Source organism: Gorilla gorilla, chromosome 19 (genome assembly GCF_029281585.2).
Source record: "Gorilla gorilla gorilla isolate KB3781 chromosome 19, NHGRI_mGorGor1-v2.1_pri, whole genome shotgun sequence".
Taxonomy (NCBI): Eukaryota; Metazoa; Chordata; class Mammalia; order Primates; family Hominidae; genus Gorilla; species Gorilla gorilla.
The window spans coordinates 83,380,375-83,399,453 of record NC_073243.2 but is presented as its reverse complement, the minus strand read 5'-3'; the positions used below and the strand labels follow the sequence as shown (position 1 = coordinate 83,399,453).

Here is a 19,079-nt window from a genome sequence, read left to right as displayed (position 1 = left end):
AGAAAAATAAAAACTTCCAGCCAAGGATAAAATACTCGTAAAGTTATCATTCATAGATGAAGGATGATGTTCTACTCATTCTTTCTCAGATAAACAAAAGTTGAGGAAATTTATCACCACCAGATCAGCCCTCCGATAAATGCTTAAGGGAGTCCCACATCCAAAAGTGAAAGAATGATATTTACCGTCATGAAAAAACATTAAAATATAAAACCCAACTTGCTGGTAAAGCAAACAAGGAGTGAAAAATATTTAAATTATACTGTTACAGAAAACTAACAAACTACAATGGTAAGAAAAGGGAAAGGAACAAATGATATACAAAACAAACAAATCAATTAATAACATAACAGGAATAAGCTCACTTATATCAATAATAACCTTGAATGTAAACAAATAAAGCTTTCCACTTAAAAGATACAGACTTGTTAAATGGACTTAAAAAATAATTCCACTAGGTACTCCCTAAAAGAAAGTCAGATATGACATGTAAACACACATATAGGCGAGAAGTTTAAATAGATTAATTTACCACTAATACCACAGAAATCCAAAAAATTCATCAGAGAATACTATGAAAACTGGATACTAAGAAAGAAACTGGAAGACCAAGAGGAAATGAATAAATTTCTAGATACATATGACCTATCCATATTGAATTAAGAAGAAATAGAAAACTTGAACAGTCCAATAACAAGGAATGAGATTGGATCAGTAATAAAAAGGCTCGGGACAAGATAGCATTAGTGCTGAATTTTATTGAACTTTCAAAGAAGAACTAACACCAATTCTTATCCAGCTATTTCACAGAAATGAAGAGTATTCCATGGTGTATATGTGTCACATTTTCTTTATCCATTCTATCATTGATGGGCATTTGGGTTGGTTCCAAGTCTTTGTTATTGTAAATAGTGCTGCAGTAAACATACATGTGCATGTGTCTTTATAGTAGAATGATTTATAATTTTTTGGGTATATACCCAGTAACGGCTTTGCTGGGTCAAATTGTACCATGTCCTTTGCAGAAACATGGATGAAGCTAGAAGCCATCGTTCTCAGCAAACTAACATAGGAACAGAAAGCCAAACACAGTATGTTCTACTCATGAGTGGGAGTTGAACAATGAGAACACATGGACACAGGGAAGGGAACAACACACACTGGGGCCTGTTGAGCGATGAGGGACAAGGGGAGGGAGAGCATTAGGACAACTATCTAACGCATGCAGGGCTTAAAACCTAGATGATGGGTTGATAGGCTCAGCAAACCACCATGGCACATGTATACCTATCTAACAAACCTGCACATTCTGCAGATATATCCTGGAACTTAAAAAAAAAATGGAAGAGGAGAGAATTCTACTCAACTAATTCTATGAGGCCAGCATTATCCTAATACCAAAACCAGACAAGGATGCAACACAAAAAGAAAACTACAAACACATATTCCTGATGAACATAGACACAAAAATTCTCAGTAAAATACTAGCAAACCAAATCCAACAGCACATTAAAAAGATAATACACCATTATCAAGTGGGATTTATCTCAGGGATTCAAGAATGGTTCAACATATGCAAATCAATAAGCATGACATCAATAGAAGACAAAAACCATATGATCATCTCAAAATACCCAGAAAAAGCATTAAAGTTAACATCAATTTATGACAAAAACTCTCAAAAACTGCTCATAGAAGGAACAAATCTCAAAATAATAAAGGTAATACATGAGAAACCCATTTCCAGCATCATGCTGAATGGAGAAATGCTGAAAGCCTCTAATAGCTGGAACAAGACCAATTATGCCCACTTTCACCACTCCTAATCAAAATAGGACTGGATGTTTTAGCCAGAGCAATCAGGCAAGAGAAAGGTATAAAAGGAATCAAAGTGGAAAAGAAAAAGTAAAATGGTCCCTCATTACAGATGATATAATCTTATATTTTGAAAAACCTAAAGAATCCACCAAAAAATCCTCTTAGATCTGGTAAATAAATTGCATAATTTTGGGACACAAATCAGCATACAAAAATCAAGAGCATTTCTATACACCAAAAACTAGGTAGCTGAGAAAGAAATTAAGAAATCAATTCAATTTATAATAGCTACAAAAATACTGAGAAATAAATTTAACCAAGAAGGTAGAAGACCTCTGGTATGGATATGGTTTGGCTCTGTGGCCCTACCCAAATCTCATCTCAAATTGTAATTCCCAGGGGAGGGACCTGATGGGAGGTGATTCGATCATGTAGGCAGTTTCCCTCATGCTGTTCTCCTGATACAGTTCTCACAAGATCTGGTTGTTTCATAAGTGTATGAGTCTTCCCACTTCTCTATCCTGCCACCATGTAAGTCATGCCTTCCTGTCTGCCTTCTGCCATGACTGTAAGTTTCCTGGGGCCTCCCTAGCTACGTGGAACTGTGAGTTAATTAAACCTCTTGTCTTTATAAGTTACCCAGTCTCTTTATAACAGTGTGAAAACAGGCTAATATAACCTGAATAAGGACAACTACAAAACAGTGATAAAAGAAATTGAAGATGACACAAAAAAATTGGAAAACATTCCATTGTCATTGGTTGAAAAAATTAATATTGTTAAAATGACCACAGAGCCCAAAGCAATCTGCATATTCAATGCAATCCCTATCCAAATACCAACATCATTTTTTCACAGAAATAGAAGAAAACCCTAAAATTAGTATTGAACAAAACCAAGGCTGAATAGCCAAAGCAAAAGCAATCTTAAGCATAAAAAAAAAGAAATATAACAAAGCTGGAGGCATCGCACTAACTGACTTTAAAATATATTACAAGGCAATAGTAACCAAAATGTCATGGTCTTCATATAAGAAACAGATACATAGACCAATGCAACAGAAAAGAGAACTAAGAAATACATTCACATACTTAAAGCCAATTGATTTCAACAAAGGTGCCAAGAACACATACTGAGAAAATGACACCCTGTTAAATAAATGTAGCCAGGGAAATAGGAGATCATATGTAGAAGAATGGCACTGGACCCCTATCTCTCATCATATACAAAAATCAACTGAAGATGATTAAATACTGAAGCATAAGACTGGAAACTACAAAACTATCAAAACAAAACATAAGAAAAACCCTTCAGGACATTGGTCTAAAAAGAAGTTTTATGGCTAACACCTCAAAAGCACAGGCAACAAAAACAATAACAGTCAAAAAGGACTGACTATATCAAACTAAAAAGCTTCTGCACAGTAGAGGAAACAACAGAATAAAGAGACAACTGATTGAATGGGAGAAAATATTTGAAAACTATTCATCCAACAAGGGGCTAATATCCAGAATATACAAGAAACTCAGACAACTCAACAGTAACAAAAGCAAATAATCCCATTAAAAAGTGGGCAAAGCACCTGAATAGACATTTCTCAAAAGAAGATATACAAGTGGCCAAACATATGTGAAAAAATGTTCAACATCACTAATCAGGGAAATTAAAATTAAAACCCAAATGAGACATCATCTTACACTAGTTAGAATAGTTATCACAAAGATGAAAAATTACAGATGCTGCAAGGGTGCAGACAAGAGGACATTCTTATGGACTGTTGTTGGGAATGTAAATTAGTACAGTCACTGTGGAAAACAGTATGCAGATTTCCCAAAAAACTGAAAGTAGAACTACCATACAATCCATCAATTCTGCTGCTGGGTATTTATCCATAGGAAACTAAATCAGTGTATCAAGGGGATACTTGCACTAGCACGTTTATTACAGCATTATTCACAACAGCAAAAATATGAAATCAACCTAAGTGCCCATCAACAGATAAACAGATAGAGAAAACGTGGTGTATTTGCAAAACGGAATACCACTTGGCCATATAAAGAGTGAAATCATGCCATTTGCAGCAAAGAAGATATAAACCAGACACAGAAAGACAAATTTTGCAGATTCTCACTTGTCTGTGGGAACTAAAAACATTGTTTTCCTTCCTGGAGGTAGGGAGTAGAATGACAGATACCAGAGGCTGGAACTGGTGTGAGTGTGGAAGAAGGGGGATAAAGAGAGATTTGTTAATGTGTACAAAGCTACAGTCAGAAAGTATAAATGCTAATGTTTGACAGCAGAATAAGGTGGCTATGGTTTACAACAAGGTGTTATATATTTCAAAGTAGCTAGAAGAGAGGACTTGATTGTTCCCTTCTCATTGAAATGATAAATAATGAAGGTGCTGGATACCTCAAATAACCTGAGTTGATCATTTCACACTCTATGCATGTAATAAAATACCACTTGTACCCCAGAAGTATGTAAAATATGTATCAACAAAAATTAATAAATAAATATATAAAATGTATATGTTAATCAATGGTAGCTCCTAATAACATTCAGAAATTGAAACAGGTCAAAATTGACTTTTCTGTGGTGTCTGATAATATAATTTGTATTACAAAGGCTATGACCACCATTCCTTAGTCTCTCTAGAATGTTAGGAGTTGAGCTATGGTCAGAAGTAAATACTCAAACTTATTAAAGCTAAATGCAAATCTGTTTGCTTCATTTCCTTTCACTTTTTACACTATTCTATTTTAAAATAATCTTGGCGAAAGTTAGGAAGCACATTATATTTCTGTTCTTTTTTCACTAGGTAACGATGGATGTGAAGAAAGTGACTTGATGCAATGATCTAACACATACATCATAAATTTTTTGATCACAAACCTGATGCTCAATTTAAGAACAAAATTTAGCTTAGCAAAGAAAATACTTCCAATGAATATTTTCTGCATTACTTAGGTTTCTGAAAATATGGGGTAAGCATGTGACAGTGGGAGAGAAGTATAGAAGTTTGATGGTTTTTTATTTAAGAAATGAAGAAACGACAAAAAAAAACTGATGTGAAAGTAATCGAATGCTATGGTTGAGGGTAGACATTTTCTTTTGGTGTCTGCATTTAGCACACTGAAATAAATAGCATAATAACCCAGGTGATTTACACTTATAGTACTATTATCTTCCTTTAGGATGGGTAAATAACATATTTTATGTTCTAATTATTTACAGAACCAACATGTTTTGAGAATGTATGATGATGAAAAATCTACCCAAAAATAATGTGATAAAGCATGTTTATATATAAATTAAACACATTAATATCCATTACTTTGAGGAATGTAAAAATTATTTTAATCATTTCAGAAATCAAATATGCTTTGAGATCATTTGTAATTTTATGAAGCATGGCTACATAACTTACTTTGCCTATTCGTATCTATGGCAAAATTGTGCTCCTTAATAAAATCTCATTAGAAAACACATTATGTGTAAATAAAATACTTCCTTTATTTTCAACATTACTTCACCATAATTATATGTTTTGCTGATTGCCCTAAACATGGTCTGATTTACTGCATAGAAATTATATTTACAGATGTGAATGTTATTTCAAGAGAACCTGTTGATTTTTTTCTTCTCATACTCACAAAAAGAATAGAAGTTACAACAAACAACAGAATTACTTTAAGCAAAAATAAATTTCTAAAACTTCAAGTCCTTCTAATTGGTTAGTGTGAAATTGTTGTAACTTCTATTCTTTTTGTGAGTATGAGAAGAAAAAAATCAACAGGTTTTCTTGAAATAACATTCGCATCTGTAAATTTAATTTCTATGCAATAAATCAGAAAGTCATTTATGAAGGAAAAAAATATTGTTAATTTATAGTATAAGCATTCATGACTACAAACAATAAATGAACCAAAGCAGCATGGAAATATATTGACAGAAAAGACACAATTATATATTATATTTTAATAAAAAGAAAAATCCAGAAAAATGTATGTGCTTTAAAAGATGATATACTTTGGACATTTAAAAAACATCAACTAGCTGGGTGCGGTGGCTCACACCTGTAATCCCATCACTTTGGGAATGCGAGGTGGGTGGACCACCTGAGGTCAGGAGTTCGAGACCAGCCTAGCCAACATGATGAAACCCTGTCTCTACTAAAAATACAAAAATTAGCCAGGCGTGGTGGCGCATGCCTATAGTCCCAGCTACTCAGGTGGCTGAGGCAGGAGAATCTCTCAAACCCAAAAGGTGGAGGTTACAGTAAGCCAAGATCACGCCACTGCGTGATATATTTAGTAACATATTTAGTATATTTAGTAACATAGTTTAGAGGAAAAATAGTGTCAAGCTATGACAAAATTATCATATTTTATTGTAGAAAAGTCAATATTATATTTATTTTTGTTATTTTTGTATGTATTTATATTTATAAAGAAGAAGTCTTAGCAAATCCACTTAAAATTGTAGGTGTGGTTTATTTGCAATGACATTAATTGAGCTTGTTTGGTTAAGCTAAATTGCTTAGATAATTGTTTTCAAAAAGTGCAAAAGTTTATTATGCTATTAATTTCATTTCTAATTCTGTGTAACATATGTTTATACTGGCTAAAATTCTGCAAAGATTCTGTCTGACTTAATACCCAAAGTAGTGGAAATGTCTAATTACAATATATTATTAATTTGGAGTATAGGGTTATTTCATGAGGATGTTAACATAAGTTCTTGACTTTTAGTTGGGGTACACACACATTAGATCTCTTTTCCAACGTATAGTCCAAGAATTATGCATACCAAAATTACAGAAGATGTTTGTTAAAAAGTCAGATTCCAACCATACTACTTTAAATATATAGTAATTTTTTTATTGTAATTTGACATAGAAATAATTTTAGGACTGTGTTATATATATATATATATGTCTGAAATTCAGAATTACTCTTGACTTTGTCTAATTTTAAATTTAATATTTAAATACATGGGTATTGATGGAATTGTTGCACCCTGTATTCTTTACAAATGTATTAATCTTTATATCTATACATCCATTTATAGATATTCAGACATGTTATACATGTATGCATGGGAAGATTTTTAGAGGGTTTTTGATATTTTGGTAGCTTCTTGTGTTTTAACATTATATTTGCTTTACTTTTTTACCTTGCTAGGTATGTTTTTATATATCAAACATCCTTATTCATTACTCATTCTAAATGATACAGATTCCTTGGCTTACTACATTAGCACATCTGGATTTGAGGCATGAAAATCTGTCTCTACAAAATATAACGAGAGATTTTGGTGCACAGTACCATTTAAAACCATTGGAACAGACCACAGAATGACATCAGAATGATTGTGGTAAGCTTGGTAACTGAGTTTGAAATAGTTGTGCAGGTGGTTCCTTCCAATTTCCCCACTCCTTGAGTTAATCTTATTTACAGAATCTGATGAGACAAATTTTATCCTAAACCTAATAGACTTGGCTTTCTAGATTCATGTTGTACAACACATTTAGGATGAAATAGACCTTATTCTGTTCATCTTAGTAATAGTTCTCTTCTCCTTGAATGTAAATATTATATTTTAAAATATTTATTATTTTCTGTAGCATATATACTGTTATTTATAATGTTCAGTTATTAAATGTTTTGATTATGTATCTTTTATATTCATGATTGTATATCATTTATTTTTCTAGCTGTAAGAGATCAAACTATAGAACTAAGCATCTGCTGACCATGCTTCTTTCAGTCTATCTTATTTAAAATGTAGTGAAATGTCCTAATTCTTGAGAGGGGAATTTCTTTCTACTAGCTGACATGGCCCCTTGAAAATCTAGGTGCAATTTAATAATTTAGAAATCCTTTGGGCATGGTTTGACATGGACTACATAAAAGCATTAAATGAATAAATAAGTAGGTAACATATGAGCTTATAATAAGATTGCCACGACATATAAAACTAATATTTAAATATTGAAAGTGGATATCTAGTAGTTCATAAATTTAATACTGACATAATTACACCTTCCCATTTGCCCTTCATTCTTGTAATCACTTATAACCACCGCCCCCCCACCCCAGATAGCACGAATCTGTGAATCTACATAGGATAGATGTAATTTAGATAGATCTAGTAATAAAGGCAGATTCTAGAGGATGATTACCTTAGTAAATTTGTGGAATGGTAGTTCTGTATGGCACTGGAGAACACAATTTTCCCAGCTTTCCAACGAGTGCCCAACAGGTACAATCTTTCAATAGTACCAATTACTTTCTGTATGGGCCTTGGAATTTTTACCACACAGTGACAGGATGATTTATTGCTGGACTAATCTTAAGGGCATTCTGTGATCCCTAGCAATTTGTTTGCCTACAGTCATGGTCCCTTCTGCATACATTAGCCTAACACGCTGTATAAAGCAATGCTTCTCACCTCTACATTATCTTCTCTTTCATAAGGAATATTTCTAAATAATTTTTAAATGTATACAGTTACCTCTTTGTATATCACAATGTAAAATTTCCTAATTAAAGACCCATATGGGTCACAGGATTTAGGCAACACAATCTGATATTGAACATGTTTTAACATTCTGTATCAATGAATGAGTCAATCTGTTTATATTCAGTATTACACATATATGTGGATGAATAATATTTTGAAATAGTATGGGTATGTGTTTATCAGTTTGTCTCTGCCTTTTTCTTCCATTCAAAAAGATAGCTTTGTATTTAATTTCTCATTGTCAGTACACAGAGCATCAAAAAGAGACATGGTCAATAACACCTTCAGGCTATCAATTCTCAAATATTCAAGCCTTAAGAAAACTTATGGGAAAGAACACTATTGGGTAAAGGTGGTAGTAGTTTTAAAAAGATGAAGAGAAAAGTCCCCCTTAAGACTAACGAAATAATCCTTAAGCTGGATAAGGAGACAGAAATTACAGGTACTCAGTGCCCTGAGTGTATCCAGTGTCAAGCATCCTCCTAGTCCCAATGAGGCCCAGCAGAGTCCTAGAAAATACTGCATTGAGGCAGATACATGACTGTTCAGAGAGAGGATAGAGAGGGTACCAGGAAGGTGCTAAGGATGACAATTTTTTTGCATGGTGATATGGGTAGGACTCAATGAGAAGATGATTTTTGAGCAAATTTTAGAAGGAATAGAAAAGGCAAGTATATTTCTGAGAGCAGCTGTCCAAGTAAAAGTACACAGTCTAGATCAGCTAATCTCACCTCTGTATATTAGTAACAAAAACTCACCAGACAATTCAATAGTGTGTTTAGGGTTGTGAAAAATTGGCCTAGATTATAGAGATAAGGAGAAAGGACACAGACACATTCACCCGGTTATTGACATTGAAGGAAGGAATACTCACCTTTCTAGTCTTCCCCAAACAAATTGATGTGCTTAGTCTATCCATTCCAAAGTTTAGGCCTCTGAAACGAGGTGGGAGGTGGATAGGCCAGTGGAACCACTTCTCAGTACTTGGCAAAAGTAGACTCTCATGAGGCAGCTTTAAGTCAAGACCGTTGCCTTCAGTGATATAGAAACATTTCTTTTTGGCTAGAGGTTAGAAGAAAACTATAGAAAGATCATATTTCAAAAAGATACAAAGAAAGCCGCACCAGGTTATTCGTAACAGGATCCTCAGAACTTCGACAAATGCCCAGACCAAAAACAAAGCAAAACAAAACAACACAGAAACAAAACCTATTTAGACTGGTAGCCAATGTGTCTCTGTTTAGACTGGTGGCCATCGTGTCTCTGAGAAACTGAAGAAGACTTTTTTTTTCCATGTTGTCTCACAGTCAATAATAATGATCTTAATTGTGCTTACAGAAAAGCAGAGGAAGTATATTAAGAGAATTCTGGTAAGTATGAAACTATGATCTTAGTGACTGTAAAATAATAAAAGAACAATACAGTTGTAGAGTTGATCATTTGTGGGCAATCCAAAAAAAAAAAAAAAAAAAAAGACTTATCCACAATGGTAGAACCACATCAAAGATAAAACACCCAAATGGAGGTGTCCAGCACGTAAATGGAATTTTGAGGTCTGGAGCTCAAGAAGAAAATCAGGATAGGTTGCAAGCATTTGGGAGTCATCATTACATAAAAAATTGAAAATATAAAAATTGATTACATTGTTCATGTATGGCATGCATGCATTGTAAAGGTAAATGGGGCAGAAAGGAATCCCAGGAAAACACTAATTTTAAGAGCCAGAAAGAAAGAGAGTTCATGAAGAAGAATGGAAGGGAACATAGGTGGCTGGAGAGTTGCAAGAAATATCACCTGGCCCTTAATGTGACCTGCAATGTAGTTTATCTGCACCCCAAGTACCTATCAGGAAGTATAAGTGCCAATTCCTTGGTGCTTTGCAGAAAATACAACCTTTTTGATGTAACCTTTGGGGCATGCAGTTTATCCATTCTACGTAATCTATCCCTAGATCACATCAGAACAGCTGAGGCTGCAAATATAAAGTACTTTATTTCAGCCTCCTTAGAATGGTTTTATTGAAATACGTTTGGCAACAGCCATTATGGGATGCTATAAGATGTAGTTTTATTAAACTTGTCCTCTATTTTTTGTAAAATTGAAGAGTTTGATAAATTTCAGTTTTCTATGTGAGGACTGACACTAGGAATGTCTTCTTGGCCACTGTACTGAGAATAGTAGTGCTGTACCTCAGTAAATTTTCTGTTCCTTTATAACATTACCATATATTTAGCTGATCAAAATTTGATCTTTGCATTGCCTGGAAGAGGCAAGTAAATGGTCCAACTTTATCATAGAGGAGTTTAAGTCATATATTTCATATTTAACCTCACCTGGCTTTTTTTTTTTTACCAATGCTACTCTATTTTTATTTGTTTTTTATTGTTTCATTACATTTTCTTCTATTGAATGTATGAAAGTCAACTTAAACTATGCTGACTACTTTCCATTTACCCATTCTGATGCAGCATCCATCCTCCTCCACTTTGAACTGTCTTTGGAAGCTGAACTTTGTGAATGACAGCAACCCAGCTCATTTTTCCTCAGGCTTCAGCATATCTTTGGCTAATGGGAGGTGTAGCCTAGAGATCGGGGGACTGGAAGATGGTGAATGAGTTTGAGCTATCAATGTCTCCAGGGTTTTTTGTTTGTTTGTTTTACTTTTTGTGCTGTGATTTGACAGCAGCCGTAACTCTTATCATGTTATTCCCACCGGTGACCATAGAAGTCTTCAGTTTTTGGTTACAAAATTTCTTCCTTTTTCATCTCAAGCCTGGATATGACATTGGCTTCCTACTATTGCTCTCAGCCTGGTGTTTAGCCATTTTTGTTTGCTTAAACCTATTCAAAATTTTATAAAAGTCACTCTTCTACCTGTCTTCTGTTAACTCTTGCCATGTATCTTGTTTCCTGTTGAGATATTTTCTGATCAAGGCATCTTAATAATTGTTTGATTAAAGACACTTTCTATTTTATTGTGTGCATCCACACGAGTGTACACATAGTCACAAATGTGAACTAAGTGAATTATTTTTATTTTTATGAGCCAAGATTCTGAAGCACAGAATGGAAAAAAAAATTAACAAATTTTTCTCCTAATAGCTTTGTTTATCTAGTCTTATTTCTCTCAATGTCACTTAAACAAATTAAAATTAACTTGTGATGGTGCTATAGAACTGAACTGGGGTCCACTTGCCCAGTGCAGTAAGACCAGATATCTACACTAACGTTTGCAGCCATAGAAAGAAAGGTGATTATTTGCAGGGCATCAAGCAAGGAGGACCAGGCAGCTAACACCTAACTCCTGACCTCTCCAATGGTGTGTATGCAAAAGTTTATAAAGGAAGGGGTAAATTTCAGGAAAACAGAAGTTACAGGCAAAATTGTGAATCAACACATAGAGGTTACACACTGGTTTGGGCCTAAAACAGAGAGAGGTTCTGAAGCGGGATCCCACAGTTCCCAGGTCAATTCAAATATTTTATGATTTGAATTTGGTTCAGGAGGCAAAGCTTTGCCTAAAAATTTGGGATTAACAGAATGTTAGTTCTGGCCTGGGGATGTGACCTCCTCCAGGTCCCTCAGGAAGACATTTTAAAAAAAGAATGGTGATCAGAGTTCAGTCCTCAGTTCCCCTTTGAGGTTTATATGCCAGTAGACCTATTTGGTGGAAGTCTGCATTTCTGAATAACAACCCAGAGACATATGTTAGTAAGTTATCTTTAGTTTCTATAGGGAACCATATAGTCATATGACTCTAAGTCTTTTCACTATTGTTTTAAGTTACTATTATCTTCTTATTTATCAAGTTGCTTCTTTGCTTTTCAAGGCTAGTCAGCTTCCTGGAATTTCCCTTGAAGGAACTCAATATTTTCTTTTATGTCCATGCTTGGTGGAGCCTGCAGGCCACTAAGAGGGGGTGACTGCTCTTGTCCCTGACTCCTGATGTTAACATTCTTACATAGTCCCTTTTAATCATGTCCTAGGGTTGGTATGTGTGACCAGAAGCATGTGGAAAAAGTAATGGTGTGAGTGATTCAAGCGTAACATTGCAGTAGACAGCTCCAAGCTCGTATCCCTCCTAAAGAAATACTGAAAAACATGCAGAAACAGTTAGAACCAATTCTGGCAGAACTCTAGGAAGGTTTATGGTAACCAAGTAAATATTGAGTTGAGAAAAAGGCAACTTCAAAACTGTTGAAAATGTCTTTTTCCAAGATGGTCAACTAGATGCAGCCAGAAAATGCTGCTCCCACAGAGAGACAATTTCAACTACACCAACATAATTTGAACAGATCTTTAGGGAGAAAATGCTGAATGTGGATGGAGAAAAGATGCAGTCACTGAGGCTGAAGAGGGAGGCAGATAAGAACTCTTTGTGGGGTGCCTGCATGTTACCACTGGTTTCTGCCCCTGAATGGCTCCTGGGAAAGAGGTGACTGACAGGGCTGGGAAACTGCTCACACTTGCCACATATCTCTGGGATCCTAGCTGCAGAGGACCCCATACCCCCACAAATGTGGGAGCTGGTAGAGAGACCTCTCTGGATATTAGACAGAAACAGAGCCGAGCAGGCACAGAGCTGGGAACTGAGCATGGGGAAGCTCCGGTGGAGCCGGCTATAAGCACGCCCTTCCCAGGGCTACCTGGCTCCCCCTGAGAGGAGCTAGCTAACTGCTAGGGAGAAGGCAGGGTCTGCTTCCATGTGGGACTGGGGCATATCTGTCCTGCAGGACGGCTTGCCCACCAGCCCCTCCCGGGACCCCTGCCTGGCCACTCTATAGAAGTGTGTACACAATGCAGCCTCTGCTGCCCAGGCTGGGTGTTTTGCTCCACTCGCCTGTGTTCTGGCAGCCTGGGAACACCTCGGACCCCATACCACACCCAGAACCCAACCCAAGGCATCCATAGGAGGGAGCTGCAAGCAGATCCTGTGTCCCAGGGCTGTGGCCTGTGGCTCAGGAGTGTCAAGCTATAATCTGTGATTGGCACTTGAGTAGAGCAGGAGCCCACACTCTCAGAAAACTGAGAGTGCTGAGTTGCACAGGTTTGTGGGCTGGCATGGGACCTAGCCCTCCCTTTCTCCACAGGGTAGGTCTGGTAAGGGTATAGCCTATTTCCCTACCAGATATCTCCCCCAAGGGAGCCCTGTAGCCCAAAAGACCTAACAACAACAACAACAACAACAACAACAACAACAACAACAACAACAAAATAGTGGACACAGTGACAGTGATGAGAGGTGGCTCCCCCAAAGCCCGCAAGCAGACCAGGTAATGGAATCACCTCTCTTGCCCTCACACCATAGAACACAGCTGTAAACTCAAAGATACATGAAGGAACCACATGGCTGAGTAAAAGCCTATCTACTGCCCATTACTCTCAAGAGTCATCTACAGGATCGCAGCTGAAGCTACACCAGAGATCACTTTAGAATTTCCCCCCTGCAAAACCAATAGCAAGAATTCTACAACAAAGCCCTACATAGTGCCTTGGTCCTCTGAAAACTTCCAGAAATGATGCCAGCAGACTATAATCAATTTACACCACGATTAAAAGCATATCAGTCTTCTCAGATGAGAAAGAATCAGCACAAGAACTCCAGCAATTCAAAAAGCCAGAGTGTCACCTTAAATCCAAACAAGCCCACTAGCTCCCCAACAATGGTTCTTAACCAGTCTGAATTATCTGAAAGGACAGACAGAATTTGGAACTGGATGGCAAGGAAGCTCATTGAGATTGAAGAGAAAACTAAAATTTAATCCAAGGAAACCAAGCAATCCAGTAAAATGATTCAAAGCTGAAAGATGAAATTCCCATTTTACGAAAGAGCCAAACTGAAATCCTTGAGCTGAAAAATACATCATAAGAATTTTGTAATACAACTGGAAGTTATAACAGCAGAATAGACGAAGCTAAGGAAAAAATCCCAGAGCTTGAATACTAGTTCTTCAAGTCAACTCAGTCACACAAAAATAAAGAAAAAAGAATGAAGAAACATGAACAAAACCTCCGAGAAATGTGGGATTATATAAAGAGACAAAATCTGTGACTCATTGGCATTCCTGAGAGAGAAGGAGAGAAAAAAACAACTTGGAAAACATAACACATCTGACACTATAGTCCATGAAAACTTCTCTAATTAAACGAGATGTTCATACACAAATCCAAGAAATACAGACAGTCTTGACCAGACAATATACAACACAGTCATCCCCAAGGCACATAGTCATCATAGTCACCAAGGTCAATCAAAAAATCTTAAAAGTAGCTAGAGAGAACAGGCACATCACCTACAGAGGGAACCTCATCAGGCTAGCAGTGTACTTCTCAGCAAGAACCTTACAAGCCAGAAGAGATTGGGGGCCTGTTTTCAGTGTTCTTAAGGAAAGAAAATTCCAGTCAATAATTTCATATCCTGCCAAATTTATCTTCATAAGTGAAGAAGAAATAAAATCCTTCTCTGGCAAGCAAATGTTGAAGAAATACATTTCAATTAGACCAGCCATACAGAGGGACTTTAAGAGATTGATAAGAATGAAGCCAAAAGAACCACACCTGCTACCACAAGAGCACGCTTAAGCACATAGCTCACAGGCACTATAGAAGAACTACACAATCAAGCCTACATAAATACCAGCTAACAACACTACAGGATTAATATCACACATATCAACACTAAACTTGAATAGAAATGTGCTAAATCCCCCATTTAAAAGGCACAGAGTGGCAGGCTGGATAAAAAGACAAGACCCAACCATCTTTTGTCTTGCAGAGACCCATCTCACATGTAACAACACCCACAGCCAAAAAGTAAAAGGGAAGAGTGAGACCTTCCATGCAAAGGTAAAACAAAATAAAACAGAAAGCACTATTTTTATGTCAGATAAAATGCAACTTAAGTCAATAAAAATTAAGAAGCACATTGAAGAGCATTACATGATGATAAAGAATGCAATCCAACAAGAAACTTTACCCCCTATATATATGTACCCAACATTGGAGCACCCAGATTTATAAAACAACTTTTTCTTGGCATAAAAAAAGACTTAGACAACCACACAATAATATTGTGAGACTTCAACACCCTGCTGACAGCATTCGACAGACTATCAAGTCAAAACAAAACAAAACAAAACAAAAACAAAGAACCTCTGGACTTAAATTCAACTCTTGACCAATTGGACATAATAGACATCTATAGAAAACTCCATCCAACAACCACAGAATAGACATTCTTCAAACTTGCACATGAAACATGTTTTAAGATCACCTATATTCTCAGTCATAGAGCAAACCTCCATAAATTAAAAAACTTGAGATCATACCATGTACACTCTTGAACACAGTGCAATAAAAATAGAAGTTAACAGCAAGAAGATTTCTCAAAACAACACAAATACACAGAAATTTTAAAACTTATGCCTGAATAACTCCTGGGTGAACATCAAAATTAAGGCAGAAATAAAAATTCTTTGAAATTAATAAAACTATAGACACAACTTACAAAAATATCTGAGATGTAGCTAAAGCAGTACCAAGGGGAAAGTTTATAGTCCTAAATGCTTTTATCAAGAAGTTAGAAATGTCTTAAATTAACAATGTAAGTTTGCACCTGAAGAATCTAGGCAGAAAAAGAAAATACCAAACCAACTCTGAAGCTAGCAAGAGAAAAGAAATAACTAAAATTAGAGAACTTACTGAAATTGAGATGCAAAAATCTGCATAAAACATCAATGAAAACAAGAGTTGGTGATTTGAAAAGACAAATAAGATTGATAGAGATCCCCTGGCTTGATTAACAAATACAAAGAGAAGATCCAAGTAAGCACGATCAGTAATGACAAAGATGATACTACAACTGATCACTCAGAAACACAGAAGATCCTCAGATACCACTATGAACAACTCTGTGCTCAAAAATTAAAAAATCTAAAGGAAATGGATAAATTCCTGGGAGCACAAAATTTCCCAAGATTGGATCAGGAAGAGTTTGAAACCCTGAATAGACAAATACCAACTTCTGAAGAACCTACCAACAAAAAGAAACTGTGGGCCAGATGGATTCATAGCCAAATTCTTCCAGACATACCAAGAAAAGCTAATACCAATTCTACTGCAGCTATTCCAAAACATTGAGGAACAAGGACCCCTTGCTAACTCATTCTATGAATCCAACATCAGCTTTATGCCAAAATTTGGCAGAGACACAACAAAAAAAGAAAACATCAGACCAATATCTCTCATGATTATATATGCAAAAGTCCTCAACAAAATACTAGCAAATTTAATCCAGCAGCACATCAAAAAGTTAACACACCACAATCAAGTAGGCATTATTCCTAGAATGCAAAGCTGATTCAACATGCACACATTAATAAATGTGATTTACCGCATAAACAGAACCAAAAGCAAAAACCGTATGATCATCTCAATAGATGCGGAAAAGGCATTTGATAAAATCCAACATCCCCTCATGACAAAATCCTCAAAAACCTAGGCATCAAAGAAACATACCTCAAAATAATAAGAGCCATCTACGACAAACCCACAGTAAACATCCTACTGAATGGACAAAAGCTGGAAGCACTCCCCTTGAGAACTGGAGCAAGATAAAGATGTCCACTCACACCACTCTTACTCAACACAGTACTGAAATTACTAGACAGAGTAGTCAGGCAAAAAAAAAAAAAGTTATAAAAGGCATCTAAATAAGAAAAGAAGTCAAACTGTGTCTCTTCACTGATGATATGATTCTGGACCTAGAAAATCCTAGAGACTCTGACATAAGGTTACTAGTATTGATAAAGGATTTGTATTCAGTAAAGTTTCTGGATACAAAATTAAGGAACAATAATCAGTAGCATTTTTACTCAACAACATCTGAGAGTGAAATCAGGAACACAATCCCACTTACAATAACCACAAAGAAAATAAAACACCTAGGAATACAGCTAACCAAGGAGGTGAAAGATCTCTACAAGGAGAACTACCAAACACTGCAGAGAGAAATCAGAGATGACACAAATAAACGGAAAAACATTTCATGCTCATGAATTGGAAGAATCAATGTCATAAAAATGGCCATGCTGCCCAAAGCAATTTACAGATTCAATGATATTACTATCGAACTATCAATGTCATTCTTCACAGAATTGGGGGAAAAGGTATGCTAAAATTAACATGGAACCAAAAAAGAGCCTGAATTGTGAAAGCAATCCTAAGCAAACAGAACAAAGCCAGACGCATTGCACTACCTTACTTCAAACTGTAGTATAAAGCCAGAGTAATCAAAACATTTTGTACTGGTACAAAAACAGGCATGGAGAAAAATGGAACAGAATAGAAGACTCAGAAATAAATTCACACACCTACAATCATCTGATCTATGACAAGGCTGATGAAAACAAGCATTGGGGAAAGGACTCCCTATTCAATAAATGGTGCTGAGATAACTGGCTAGTCATATGCAGAAGATTGAAGCCCCACACCTTCCTTTTGCCATATAAAAAATTAATTCAAAATGGATTAAAGATTTAAATGTAAAACCTCAAAGTATAAAAATCCTGGAAGACAACCTAAGAAATATTCTTCTCGACATCAGTCTTGGCAAGAAATTTTTAACTAAGTCTCTGAAAGAAATCACAACAAAACCAAAAATAAAGTGGGACCTAATTAAACTAAAAATCTCCTGAACAGAGAAATAAACTATCAACAGAGCGAACAGACAACCCACAGAATGGAAGAAGATATTTGCAAACCATGCATCTGACGAAGGTATAATATCCTGATTTTGTAGGTTACTTAAACAAATTAACAAGTGAAAACCAAATAATCCCATTAAAAAATGGACAAAGGATACTAACAAACCCTTCTCAAAAAAAAAGACATATAAGGGGCCAACGAACATATGAAAATATGCTTCGCATGACTAATCATTAGAAAAATGCAAATCAAAACCACAGTCAGATACCGTCTCACACCAGTCAGAATGGCTATTATTAAAAGAACAACAGATGCTGGTGAGGCTTGGGAGAAAAATGTAACACTATACTCTCCTGATGGAAATGAAAATTAGTACAGCCACGGTGAAAAGCAGCATGAAGATTTCTCATGTAACTGACAATAGAGCTACCATTTGACCCAGCAATCTCATATTAGATATATACCCAAAGAAAATAAACCACTTTACCAAAAAGATACATGCGCTTGTATGTTCATTCCTGTGCTATTCACAATAGCAAAGACATGTAATCAACCCAGGTGCTCACCAATGATAGATCAGATAAAGACAATGTGGTACATATATACCATGGAATACTACACAGCCATGAAAGAATGAAATCATGTCCTTTGCAGCAACATGAATGGGGCTGGAGGTCATAATTCTGTGCAAATTAATGCAGAAACAGAAAACCAAATACCACATGTTCTCACTTATAAGTGGTAGCCAAACATTGAATACAAATGGACAAAAATATGGGAACAGTAGTTATTGAGGACTACTATGGAGGATGGGGAGTGTGTGAATTAAAAGAAACTACCTACTGGGGACTATGCTCACGTTTGGAGTGTCAGTATCTGTACTCCGAACGTCAACATCATGCAATATTCCCATGTAACAAGTCTGCATGTGTACCCTGTATCTAAAATGAATATTAAGAAAAACAGCAAAAAATCACACAAAAAATAAAAACAAAAACAAACAACAAATCTAAAAAATATTTGTGAAG

General features: G+C 35.9%; 1 long non-coding RNA gene across 6 annotated transcripts in view; it reads right to left on the bottom strand.

Annotated features, from left to right (window-relative positions):
- LOC109023830 (uncharacterized) overlaps positions 1-19,079 on the bottom strand; it is a 255,758-nt gene that overhangs the window by 16,222 nt on the left and 220,457 nt on the right. Inside the window, exon 1 of one of the 6 annotated variants that reach the window (XR_008673360.2) lies at positions 9,221-9,426. The exons of the other annotated variants lie outside the window; for them this stretch is intronic. This is a non-coding gene — a long non-coding RNA (uncharacterized lncRNA). Of the gene's footprint in view, positions 1-9,220; positions 9,427-19,079 lie in introns of those variants that run through there. 6 annotated transcript variants of the gene reach the window in all.